The sequence below is a fragment of the Paramormyrops kingsleyae genome, chromosome 19 (assembly GCF_048594095.1).
Source record: "Paramormyrops kingsleyae isolate MSU_618 chromosome 19, PKINGS_0.4, whole genome shotgun sequence".
NCBI classification, from domain to species: Eukaryota; Metazoa; Chordata; class Actinopteri; order Osteoglossiformes; family Mormyridae; genus Paramormyrops; species Paramormyrops kingsleyae.
Window position 1 is genome coordinate 7,058,837 of NC_132815.1, and position 12,859 is coordinate 7,071,695.

Genomic DNA, 12,859 nt, shown 5'->3' on the forward strand with positions numbered 1-12,859 from the left:
TTATTATTTGTTATGTCTTGTTTATAAATGACATGGTCTTAAGTAAAGTGTTACTGAATGTTGTCCAACCAAATGGAAATGGGAGGACTTTTCTGTCCTTAAACTTGCTTGATAGGGTGAGTAGAGTGAAAGACGTATTAAAACACATCACAGAAAAAAAAGCTGAGCTGATAACAAGAGTCAAATACTGGCACAGATGTACACAGAACATGTTTATCCTTTATCGTTTAATAGTGCTGCAGCTCAAATTTATTATTAACGGCAAGCAGTGGTTTGCAATACCTCATCGGAACACGTGGTGTGTCAGGTCATATTTATTAGGTAAAATTTTGCTCTGCGCCTTCTTGGCAGAATTTGTGGGTAAATTAGAAAGCGAAGAGAATGAAACGGGACCTTCCCAGCGTACAGTACAAAGGCCTGACCTCAATGTGACAGATAATCGTTGTGATGAATTGGAAAGCAGAATCGGGGCGAGGCTGGCGTTTCCCTCTTCATCTTCCACAGAGGGTTTAGGAGCAAGTATTCCATAAAGTCACTGAACAATTATTAGTGCCAAAGTAGGACCAAGACAGTGCTACCTTTTTAGAATGATGACAGGCTTAATTTACACCTGTGACTTCAGGTAGAACACTGTAAAAACGTATCACTTGTGAAGAACATGGTTAAAATGTTACACTAGATTACTGCAATTATTGTGGAACTCACAACAACTCTGAACTAATAATAATAATAATAATAGATACTTAATTGATCCCCATGGGGAAATTGTCTTTACACCTCCCTCAACATGCTCTATTTTTTGTAGAGTAAGTTGTCTGAGAAGGGCAGCCACCCGTAGCGGTGCCCAGGGAGCTGGGGGGTTAAGGGCCTTGCTTAAGGACCTGCAGACGTGCTGAGGCTGGGTTTGAGCCGGTGACCTTCTGATTACAGGCACACGGGCTTAGCCCACTGAGCCACACGCTGCCCCCAAAATGCCACTATTAGATGCTCAGCTACTCAAGGGTGTCTGCCATAAAATACACCTGTTTCCCCACTTAACTATCTGCATATTGCTATCTTTACAGAACAAGCGGCTGCTCTTCTGTAGTGTCCCACGGATGGATGGCCCTCATGCACTGAAAGGGCTCATTGAGGCCCGGCAAGCGGCGTTTTATTCCGAGGTACAGTTGGGTTTCCATTTGAGGCAGAATCGATTACAGTCCAAGCGCAAGGCTCTGTTGCATTTAGGTGTGGATCTCACTGGTTTTCGTGCTGATGGAAAAGGCTGATTTAGTTATCCAGCCTCTGGGCCATTACAGCCGCCAGTATGCCTCTCTGCACGATCCCATCAGATCCTCAGCATCTTTCTCTCCAAAGCCCTCTTCACTTCCTACAGTGGACTATTTGCTTGAGTAACTTACAGTATTTAATTCAACCGTATTTAATTACATTATATTATTCAAAATTACACCTTGCCAGGAAACTCAACACAGTTAATGTCTGCGAAACCATCTGATCATAAACCGAGCGAAATAACATTAAAAAATAACGGGCCCTTTTAAGCCACCAAAAAACAGACAACATTCAGATGTCGCCGTCTCTGTCAATAAAGCTTTATGGTCCATAGTTGTCCTCCCTTCTATTTAACCTGTTTCACTGCGAGATGCAGCACGTCTGCTTTGTATCATGCCTGCAGTCTTTTGCACCTTGTGTTTTAGGCACCGTATGTATGTTCAGTTGCTGTATGCATCAGAATTTCCCACTGGGATCAATAAAGTCTCTCTTAATCTTAAAATGCCTCTGCAAACCAGAAAAAAACCAAAACAAACAGTATTCGTGTTGTGAGAAAAGGATTATAGAGGTGATTCATGCAGTTGGATTAAACCTAAAAAACAAGCAATTATCCCATTTTTTTGCACAATCACTGCCTCTGTACTTCCTGTCTGCAGCTTATCTCATGCATAATTTTGCATAGAGCCATCATTTCCATTTATATACATTTATATTTATAATTTATTAACAATTCAATGCATTTATTGTATTTATGTATATTTTATTTGCACCAGGTTAGATGCTAACTGCCCTGTATCTGTACTCAGCACAATGACAATAAAGTTGAATCAAATCAAATCTAATCTAATCATTTCCTTTGTTCTAGAACAGAGGTATTTCTTAGGATAAATAAGATTAATTCATTGGGCACAGAACAGGCTGGATCCGCTCTCATTCGCAGGCTGCCCCCATGTCTAATCTCATTACATGGAGCTGGGGAGGCGGCTAAATGAAAGCCTCACCATTTGGGATCTTTGGGATTATTAGAATTTGTGCAATCAGACCTGTAGAGAAACACTAAATGTCACATCGAACTAATAATCATATACTGTAAATTTAATATAATTTCTTCCAGCACTGTTCCCAAAAGTGATTTACGATAAATTACCATTTGTACTGCATACTTTAGTTTATGATTTCTTTTTTTTTTTTTTTTGCACAATACAGCCAGTAGAGGGACTCTCGCAATAAGCCAGATATCTGCTAAGATGAGAGAAAGAACATTTTCCCATATGGGGAAGGGATCAGTTTTAATATGGCGTTTTCTGCCTCGATGTGTTAGTTTTTCAGCAATGACTGTGGTCTAAAACCAGCAAATAAACAAACACTTGAAAACCAACACGGATAGCAGACAAGACTGACCTCCGCCACCTCCGCCACCTCACCTGACACACAATCCAAAATTGGAACAATCTGGAAATAAGCGAATGACACCATGGTGAAATTGCATCTCAAATGGCATCTGTAACCCCTGAGTCAACCTAAGGCTTCAGCTCCTGTCCAAAATTAGGACACTTCTCACTCTACACATGGATATAGTCTTTTTGGCCATTAGGGGCAATTCCAGTATTTTTTTAAAACCATAATTCATGCAGAGGGACCAACCTCATCATTAGCTAATGATGTGTTTTGAATTGTTCAGTGACAGGGAAGGGGCCTCACTTGGGCCAATCAGCTTTCAGCTGGGGCCAGTGTTCCAGTGACCCCACCCCTGAGTATGCCACTGCTCCACTGTCAGGGACCGGGTCTGGGTTAGGCTACATGTCCTACAGGCTCTGCCCCTCCACTTACCAGTGAAGGAGGCTCTGACACTGGTGTAAACACCCCAGGGGCAACAAGGTTAAAAAAGTCTGTTTTCATCAGCTGCTCTCTTTTCACATATTAATCCATTTGCCAATCAATTTTTTTCCCATAAAATGTAAATTATAAACACATACAGTACCAGTCAAAGGTTTGAACATGTCTAGACCCCACAAAGGAGAGTGATTGACAGGCATCACATGACCTGGCCACCTAACCTAAACACAGCAGAGATAGTTTGGGAAGAGTTTGACCAGAGAGTGAAGGAAAAGCAGCCAATGAGGGCTCAGCATATGTGGGAGCTCCTTCAGGACAGCTGGAATAGCATCCCAGGAGGCCGCCTCATGGAACTGGCATAGAGGGGACAGTAGGGTCAGTCAGTCCCTGGAGCAATTGGGGCTAAAGGCCTCGTTCAAGGGCCCAATGGTGGGATCACTCTGCCAACCACGGGATTTGAACCAACAACATCCTGCGTCCCCACCCACACAGCCGCGTCACCAAATTATTATTATTTTTTAAATACAATTTTTTTGTCAGTGCATAATTCAATATATGATATTTTATAATTATTCTAAAATACAGAGAATAGTACAAATACATCTTTCTAGGGGTGGGTGTGTCCAAACTTTTGACCGAATCTGTACGTTTCCTTCTGCAGATGTAGTTGACATAGTTGTAAAGAAAGGTCCATAAGCTAAAGTCTATACTGCATTACGAAAACAGAGAGCAGCAGCTGTCTCTTATCGATTAATATTTCATATTTTTTATTTATTTAGCAAACACTTTCATCCAAAGCAACATAAACTTTTGAGAAAACAGGGTCAGTCAGTCCCAGGAGCAATTAGGGGTTACAGTGCTGCTCAAAGGCCCAATGGTAAAAATCACACTGCCAATCCCAGGATGTGAACCAACAACCTTCTGGATACAGGTGTAGCATCCTAAGCTGTAGAGCCACATATCACACTCAGGAAATTCATTTCTTTTCTGCTAGCAACCCAACCATAGTTTATTCAGTTACAAATAACAGCAAACAAAAAGTGAGTAATGGATGCTTTCAAAGGATGTAATTTATATATAAAAATAATGATGTTTCAGCAGCGAAAATGAAAGGAACGTCTCCACCTGCCACGTAACTGATTACAGCAAAGTAATAAACAGACAGTGTGGCATTTTCTACAGACATGGCTACTTGAAGAATATATTTTAGCATCACAACTGTGTTAAAAATTAGGTACTGAGCTTTTATGCTGTTATGCAAACAAGGTAAGAATGCTAGAATTCTACAATGACACAGATACTATTCTGTTATGAAGGATTTGAATGACTGAATGGATACAAATGACTGGGCATAGTTTATTTTTTTACTGAAACAAAGAATGTTGTGTATTACCCAAAATCATTATGGAAAGATGTGTTTATTTTATGTAAAATATACATACACAGTGGACTGAGGAACATTGTGAAGAAAACAGTCACACCCATGATCCATCCATCCATCCATCCATCCATCCATCCATCCATACATCCATCCATCTTATAACCGCCTCTCCAGTAAAGGAAGATGGAGTGCTTCACAGGCTGCACAGGGCATAAGGGACGCCGTTCCCTTGCAGGACTCTCTCTCTCTGTCTCTTTCGCTCTCTCTCACACATCTACGCACTCACACACACACACACACACACACGCGCTCACACACGCACATGCACACGCGCACACGGCAAAACACACACGCACACACACACGCACAAACAAACACACGCGCACACACACGCGTGCTCACACACGCACATGCACATGCGCACACGGCAAAACACACACGCACACACACACGCACAAACAAACACACACGCGCACACACACACACACACGCACAAACAAACACACGCACACACACACACAGAATTTACCATTTGCAGTCAATAGTGTGATTTGGTTTGTGTGGTTTATTTCATTCCCTGTTGCTGAGTTCCTTAGTACAAACTTTAAGTATTAGTTTGGATTGCACCCCTACCCCCTTCCCCTGCCCCCCCCACTCCACCAAGGTGCCTAGAGGTTACGGAAAAGGAAAGTGATGAGTGACACCAGCAAATCCAGGCCCAAGGTTCCCCAGACTGGCAGGTGAGTGCAGCCATCTCTGGCTCTCTTAGGGAAGGCCGGAGCTGATCCGGGCCTCCGCAGTTCTGGGGGGAGCGTCTCCCCAGCTTCACATTCACCGAGCAGAGCCTGGGCCCCTGTGCCAATGCCAATGTTCCCTTCAGCCTCGCCGCAGGTATTTAAGATACACTGCAGACCTTCGCTAGCGCCTCAGTCCTCCACATGCCTAAGACAGAATATCCACAGTGACAGGAACAAGGACTAAAAAAAAGAGAAAACTTCAGCAGTGCCACCTGCACCGTGACTTTCGACATCATCTTTTCAGAAGCCATTGGTTCTAACTCTGGAATTAAAGGCAATTCTGATTTTATTTCACTCCTAGCTACCAAATAAAAGTATTCATCTGGAATTCATAGGTGTTTCTGAATATGCATACTGGACTGCACTAATGTTCTAAGGTACCCGTTTTACATCATCTTCCATTGCCACAGAACCGGGTTCCAATACTAAGAATGGAAGTACAGAGAACAAGAAAAATCAAAAGATGTTGTTCTCGCCCCACCCCAAATATCAGGAGGTGTTTTTTTCTGGAACCAGAACTTTTTTTTTGAAACCAGGGACCAGGGTCAAATTAGCAAGACCGGTCACCCCCCCTTCCTATTCCTATTCCTAGATGTCCTTCTGAGCTCTGAGGTGTCTTTGTTAATTGCCTGGCTACAGAAGTTTGGGTATTTATACGGCATTCCTGTCTCTAGGTGTGCATGACACCCCCTGTTTACCTAACCCTTACTGAAAATAGAGCCAAACCTGCCCACCCCTCCCTCCATGCATGTTCTTTTACTCTCGATCATTTATATGATGGCGCCCCTTGAACACTACGGACAGTCAGTGCAGGAGAGCTTGGACCTACATTACATCAAGCACAGCTCAAGTGATATTTCTGTAAGCCGGGAGAGAGAGACCTTCTCTTCCTCTGTTTGTTTTGACCATCTCATCTTCTTTCCGTTGCTCCCCATAATCCTGTTCAGAAGCCACGTTTCCAGGGTAATTACTTTCCTATTATTTGAGCTGAGCTGCCAGGTCTTTTGGATGAAAAATCCTACTGATTACACTGGAGGAGTAGCGTGCAGAAAGTCTGAATTAGGAACCAATGGGCAGTACCTGTACCATTTCACTGATTAATAGCTGACGATGGGCATCTTCTACTCAACGGAGGGATTAAAGGCACAGCAATCCATATATTGCCGAGTCCATTTTTAACGCAGGGACAGTTCTTGGATTTTTTTTAAGGTGGTCGCATAGTAGGGTCTATAACTGAAACAGAAGGATAATCATTGTTATTAGCCAATGAAATGTTTTGAATGGGTGAGTGACAGCGGAAGGGGCACTACCAGGGCCAATCAGCTTTCAGCTGGGCCCAGTGTCCCTGTGGTCCCTCCCCTGAATACGTCCCTACATCTCAGTGAGATGTACACTGTGTGCTTCTCCTGAACTCACCAGGAGGATGACGATGAAACAGAATCGGTATTTTCCACAGTGCACTTTGGTATAGGCCTGCCAAACTAAATAAGAACGCACCCCCACATGAACTTTGCAAACCAACATCTGCCCCACGTGGCTGAGCGATTACACTGTCAGTACCAGCGGGCCGGTGCAACAGCTCGCAAGCCACCAAGACGGGAGTGAAATGTCACGTTCTGTTTTTGAAACTAATGGCAATGCCATTGTTACGCAGCAAACCGCTGTATGCAGAGCGACTGCCTGGAACAGTACACAGTCAAATGCGAGATAGAGACAGGCAATGAATCATTGACCATTAAAACTGTGCTAAAAACTAATGAATTCCTGACACGAGCTTGAGCGGCGTGACGGCTGCGCTATGTGTGCGGCATACCCTACGCGCACAAACAAGCACTGCTGGAGAATTTTATCAGTAAAATTACCGGCACCCTCAAATTTTCAATCTTCAGTCAAATTTAAATGAGCAGATCACAGACAGAGTCTGCATGAGGAGGAAGGCTCTTGGCTGCACTGTAGTTTCTATTCATGACTCCTAAATACCTGAAGTAAGGCTCTTTCCTTACTCCCTTTAATAAATAATAAATTTTGAGAGCAAATATATTATGAATCAATACTTTCCAAGTCTCACCTTCCACATACAATGTGTTGATATCCAGACTTACATGATCACTTCGGGTAGCTGGTAGCATGGTGATTATGGTCCTGGACTTATAACCTGAAGGTTGCCAGGTCACGACCCAGGAAACCTGTTGCATCCATTATAAGAGGATTCAAGCTGATCGGCTGAATATCCATAGAAACTTAAAAGGAGATTATAATATTTAGACAGTATATATAAGCCACTGAAGCTTTGTCCATAACAGTAGCTTAGCAACTGATAAGGGACCAGCAAGAGTGGCTGTATGACAAGCTTGTGAGATGTCCAAGGGCCGGAAATTCTTTATTCACAGACAATCAAATAGTTTGCTACAATATAATTGCACAAGCAATGTGCCTAAAGGGGACCATAATTGCTTGTGATTGAAAAATTCACTTTTCTCAACACAAAGGAGCTATTAATTTCAGGCAGCATGTATCTCATTTTGTCATGTGTAGAGTATGCATCCCAGCGGCACAGTGGAGGCAGTCTCTGAACTCGTTCAATTCAACGCTAAACAGCATTTAAATAACAACTGGATATTACACATTGCTACGAGGTGGTTTGCACCATGCAGTCTCATTATCTGAAAATCTCTTAAGGTTATAGACAAGTATGTTAATATCAATGCTGAAATATCTGGTCAGATTCTTAAGGAGGTGTGGCCCACGTTATAGGTGCACGTGACACTCAGGTGCTCAGTGAGTCAGGTGACCTTCCCTGTTCTCTGTGATTCGCTCGCCTGCCTGCCCCTCCTTCCTAGTGTCTCTCCACATCAGTGTGTGTCGCTTTTGTGTTTGTTTTGGCAGAAACTTCAGACCAGAGCCCACAAATGGCCCAAATGCCTGTACAAATCACATCCTCCATATACTGTAAATGCTGCGGATATTGCAGCCATTTCCAAAATTCTGAGTTCCCTGTGTCTGTACAGTCACAGTGACACTTTTGGGTGGAAATATGACATACATGGAATGAATCTGATCAGGGATCAGTTTCAAGGAAGCTACAGTGCCCGGCCAAAACAAAAGTTGCCATTTGAATTTTTCGTTGGTCCACCTTTAGCTCCGATTATGGTGCACATTTGTCATGAGATTGTTTCCACAAGCTTATGCAACATCTCACCCTGTATTTTCATCCAGATTTGCATTCATTTCTCACCGAGATCCTGTATTGACAATTGAGTTGAACCACTCCATAAAGTCTCCTTCAGCACATCAACAAAGACCTTCAATTAGGTTACCAAGTCATGCGCGAAAATTATTCCTCATGCTCCCCAAACCACTCTCTGACAATTCGAACCCAATGAATCTTGGCATTCTTGTCCTGGAATATGCCCACGCCAACAGGGAAGAAAACAATCCATTGATGATGGATGGAGGTGTAACCTGGCCATTCAGTAGATTCAGGTACTCAGCTGACTTTACTTTATTGCTGCATAACGTTGCTGAGCTGTAATAATGATCCAGTCATTGGCTCTTAAGTATTTGCTGACATAAATTCAAATGGCGAATTTTGTTTTTGGCCAGGCAGTGTATATAACATGACATGTGCTGCAATATTCCTTAACCTGGGTTATGATTCAGGTAATTTGTTGCAATTTCGGGATTTTGAAGTAAATCACAAATTACTGGAGATCTATCATGCACTGGTAGCACAACAGCCTGGTAAGAAGCCCCTGCCTATAATGACTGAATATATTTAAATATAAACTATAAATGTTGAAATGAACAAGACTGGCTTGCATGGAGAATTCATGCCCCAGAATCAGAGTCTCTAGAAATGCTAATCTAATATGAAGTTTGGTTTTTAAAAATAGCATGCTCCGAGATCTAAACATGAATGACATCTTGTTAACATACACACGGTTCACTTCTCAGTAGTAATTTAATTAGGTGGTGTTACGTAAACCACTGCATCTGTGCAGAAAAAAAACACCTTTTCTCAGGAGGGAATGAAAGATTAAATTTAATATATATCTGTGACCAGGCTGGGAATAGCTCAGAAATGCTGCCGAAAAGCAGCCTGTATCATTCTAGCAAAGTCATAAAAAGGCACCATACACAGGCAAAACATGAAATCCACAACACACACACACAGGTTTGTATTCATATCTTAGTGGGGCCTGTCCATTCATTTCTATGGGCATAACCCTAATTCCAACAATGACAACCTGAACCCCTAACCCAGCACTATCCTTAACCACAAGTAACCAGATAAAATACGAGAATTTTGGCATTTTTAGTTTTTTTAATTGCATTCACAGATCTTTGTGGGGACCTGAAAAATGGTTCCCACAGTGTAATAATATAAACCTAATCCAGACACACACACACACACGCATGCACAGAGACAGACACACACACACACACACACATGTCGGGTAAACATATTTTTATGGGGACCGCTCATTCATTTCTATGGGAAAAATGCTAATGCTAACTATGACAACCTTAACCCCCACCCAGCCCTAACCATAACCATAAGTAACCAAGCAAAATACAAGAGTTGTTGCATTTTTTGTTTTTTCATTGCAGTCACGGATTTTTATTAGATTGAATTCAAGGGGGAAAGAAAAGGGATATTCATCACGTTGTGGGGACATTGTGTCCCCATAAGGTAAGATATACCCGCTCGAAGAGCTTGCACCCCAATCCTGATACTTCAGTGCCTGTAAATAAATGTGGCCACTGTTCCTGTTACTCTCTTACTTCCTGCCACAGGGAACTCATAAGAACTTCATCGATTTTGCAGGGAGCGTCACAAACCCTTGTGTCCCCGTCGACTTTATAGCAGGTACGCGGCGGGCAGACGAGGAGAAGCCCGGGCAGCAAACAGCTGGATAGGGCAACGCCACAAGCAGCTCACCGAGCACCGTCACCGCGGCCCCAGCAGTGCCAAGCACCGCCTACGATAACACGAACGGCGGGTGACTGGCCAAAAATAAGGCACTGGTCTCATTTCCCATCATCCCTCCCTAGCTCTGCTCCCCCCACCATTGTGAAACCAGCACAAACAACTCTTAAAGAACCAAGATCCAACCGATGCAGCATGCACAAATAAAGGGTACTAAATGCACGCTTTAACTAGCTATTCCATTACTCGCTTAACTCAACACAAATACAATGGATTCCCCTACAATGCCATCAGTTACCGTAGTAATTAAAGGGAAAGGGGGCCACAGGAACCAGGTGGAGAGACAGTCGCGATTTATTTATTCGCGTATTACTCGTAGTGCCGAGAAATATCGACTGCTGGTCTGTGATGGTCGGCTCTTTCCCCAGGAAGGGAGTTTGATGTATTTGTGTTTTAAACACAACGCACAGCGAATGCTTTCCGAAGCAAGCCTTACACACAGTTAATTTAATACTGCTGGTCTTATGCCAGTGATGATGTATACCTGGGTATTCTTTAACAATGTGCATAAAGGACAGAAGAAAGCACTCTGACCTTTGAAGCACTGTGCTCCTCTGTAATACTCTTTAGAGGAAACACCTTCATTCCAGTACACCCAGTAGCCATTTCTCTAACGATGTTCTTCCTTTATAGCTTCATTTCTGGACTATCTGACCTGCTTGTTATCATCTGTGACACGGGATGGGACTGGGGAGTTTGTATGTGCCCCCCAGTGATTCTTCCTCCAGTTCACACCTGCTCAAAGCACGTCAAACAGCAAGTCAAAGACTGTTAGCCAACATGAAGACACAGACTCAGTGCTGGAGGTAAGATAGCGGCTAAAAGTTCCTGTATGGTCTTAGCAAAACACATTTCAGATAATTCACAGGCCCTTTGAATCATACTCTGTGGCCCATTCATTAGGTACCCTTGTGTAGTGCTGGGTAAATCTCCCTTATGTCTGCAGAACCACTCCAAAGATCGATAAATTGCGCATTCTGGGATACCTCTCTGCACGCCGCTGTTGTACCGAGCTGTTATTTTTGCACTTGTGGCCCTTCTGTTAGCCTTAACGAGTCTGGCTATTCTGACCTCCATCATTAACGAGGTGTTTTCAGCCACAGAAATGCCACTGACTACATGTGTTTTTGTAGTTTGGGAACAAAATCATAGTTTTACTAAAGGTCTGGCGCTCCCGTCATCTCGAGTGTTTGGCGTCAGGTGGTCAGGATAGCGGTCACATGGACACTCTCAACAACCAATAGGTGAGCTCTTTCCAGCACCAATGAGGGAGCAGCAAAGTGGGTATGAATTACTGCAGTTTGAAGGGTTAAGATAATAATAGAGATTTATGTAAAATTCAAACATTCAAATACCATAGAAATCTAATATATGAAACAATGAAATGCGTAATATTTAAAATAATGAAATCGGTTCACGCAACCAGGGTTGTGTCCACATTCTATGTTGTCTCTTTTTCATTGTTACTGAAATAGTACCGAACCCTGAACCAAAAACCATGGTTCATACTGAGCCGTGAATTTTGAGTACCATTACACCCCTGGTGTGGTAAGACACCGCAATATATTGTTTACTGTAATATATAGTTTATTCCCTTTGTATATTACGGAAGAGGATTAGGGCCACCATGAAAATATTATTTGAATTCCGACTTTAATCTCAGAATTCTAACTTTTTTTCCAAACTCAGATTTCAAATCAGTCAGAATTCAAATAATATTTTCATGGTGGCCCTAATCCTCTTCCGTAGTATATTGTATGCCTCTTGTATGCAGGTCTTCCCCACTGTCTGAAAGTACAGCACTCCTATGAAAACTTTCATAAGCTGAAAAGCCAAACTGGTTGGAATTGCGCAAACTGTAGATATCGCCAAATTAGAAAAACTTGCCAAGTTCAATTACAAATTTGGATGGAACCACAATCTTCTACAAATTAATTTTCAAACTGGGACAGATTAACCACCCTCCCTAGCCACCAACAATCTTCGACAACTGCTTGTAATTCAAAGGGTAAGTTGTGATTACGTCTTCTGCGTGTTTTGTAGCTCCTGAGGCATGTACAGCGTAAACTGCCCTTCCGACGCTACGCATAGTATCACATGCCAGAAATGTTTAGTTATTGCAGAGTTGGAGGACAGGATTCATGCATTGGAGGAGCACATTAGTACTTTAGTGGAGATTAAGCAGATCGAGGGATTTTTAGATATGGCCCAATCAAAGCACGGAGCCAGCTTAGATCTGGCAGTTGTCCCGCCTGCCACGTCTCCAGTCCGGCTCCTGCACCAGTGGCCAGCACATGTGAAGCCCTGGGTCACGATGAAACGTGACCATAGGAGCTCTAAGCCGAGAGCTCCTGCAGGCTAGGTGTTAGCACTTAGCAACAGGTTCTCTGCTCTCAGTAGTGCGTCTATTGGCTTTTCCCTTGACTGTTTTTTAGTATGAATGTGGCCACAATCGTACAGGAGAAACACTGACTTGTCATGAACTTATAAAAAACATCATGTGTTGTCATATATAATTAAAATAAGAAAAATGCTTGCTAGCCTTATATGAACTATGCGTTTTTTTTTCTTCTTTTTTATATG

General features: G+C 42.7%; 1 protein-coding gene across 2 annotated transcripts in view; it reads right to left on the reverse strand.

Moving 5' to 3' along the window:
• The window catches only part of LOC111836091 (exostosin-1), a 189,210-nt gene that overhangs the window by 39,048 nt on the left and 137,303 nt on the right, over positions 1-12,859 (reverse strand). The window lies entirely within an intron of this gene.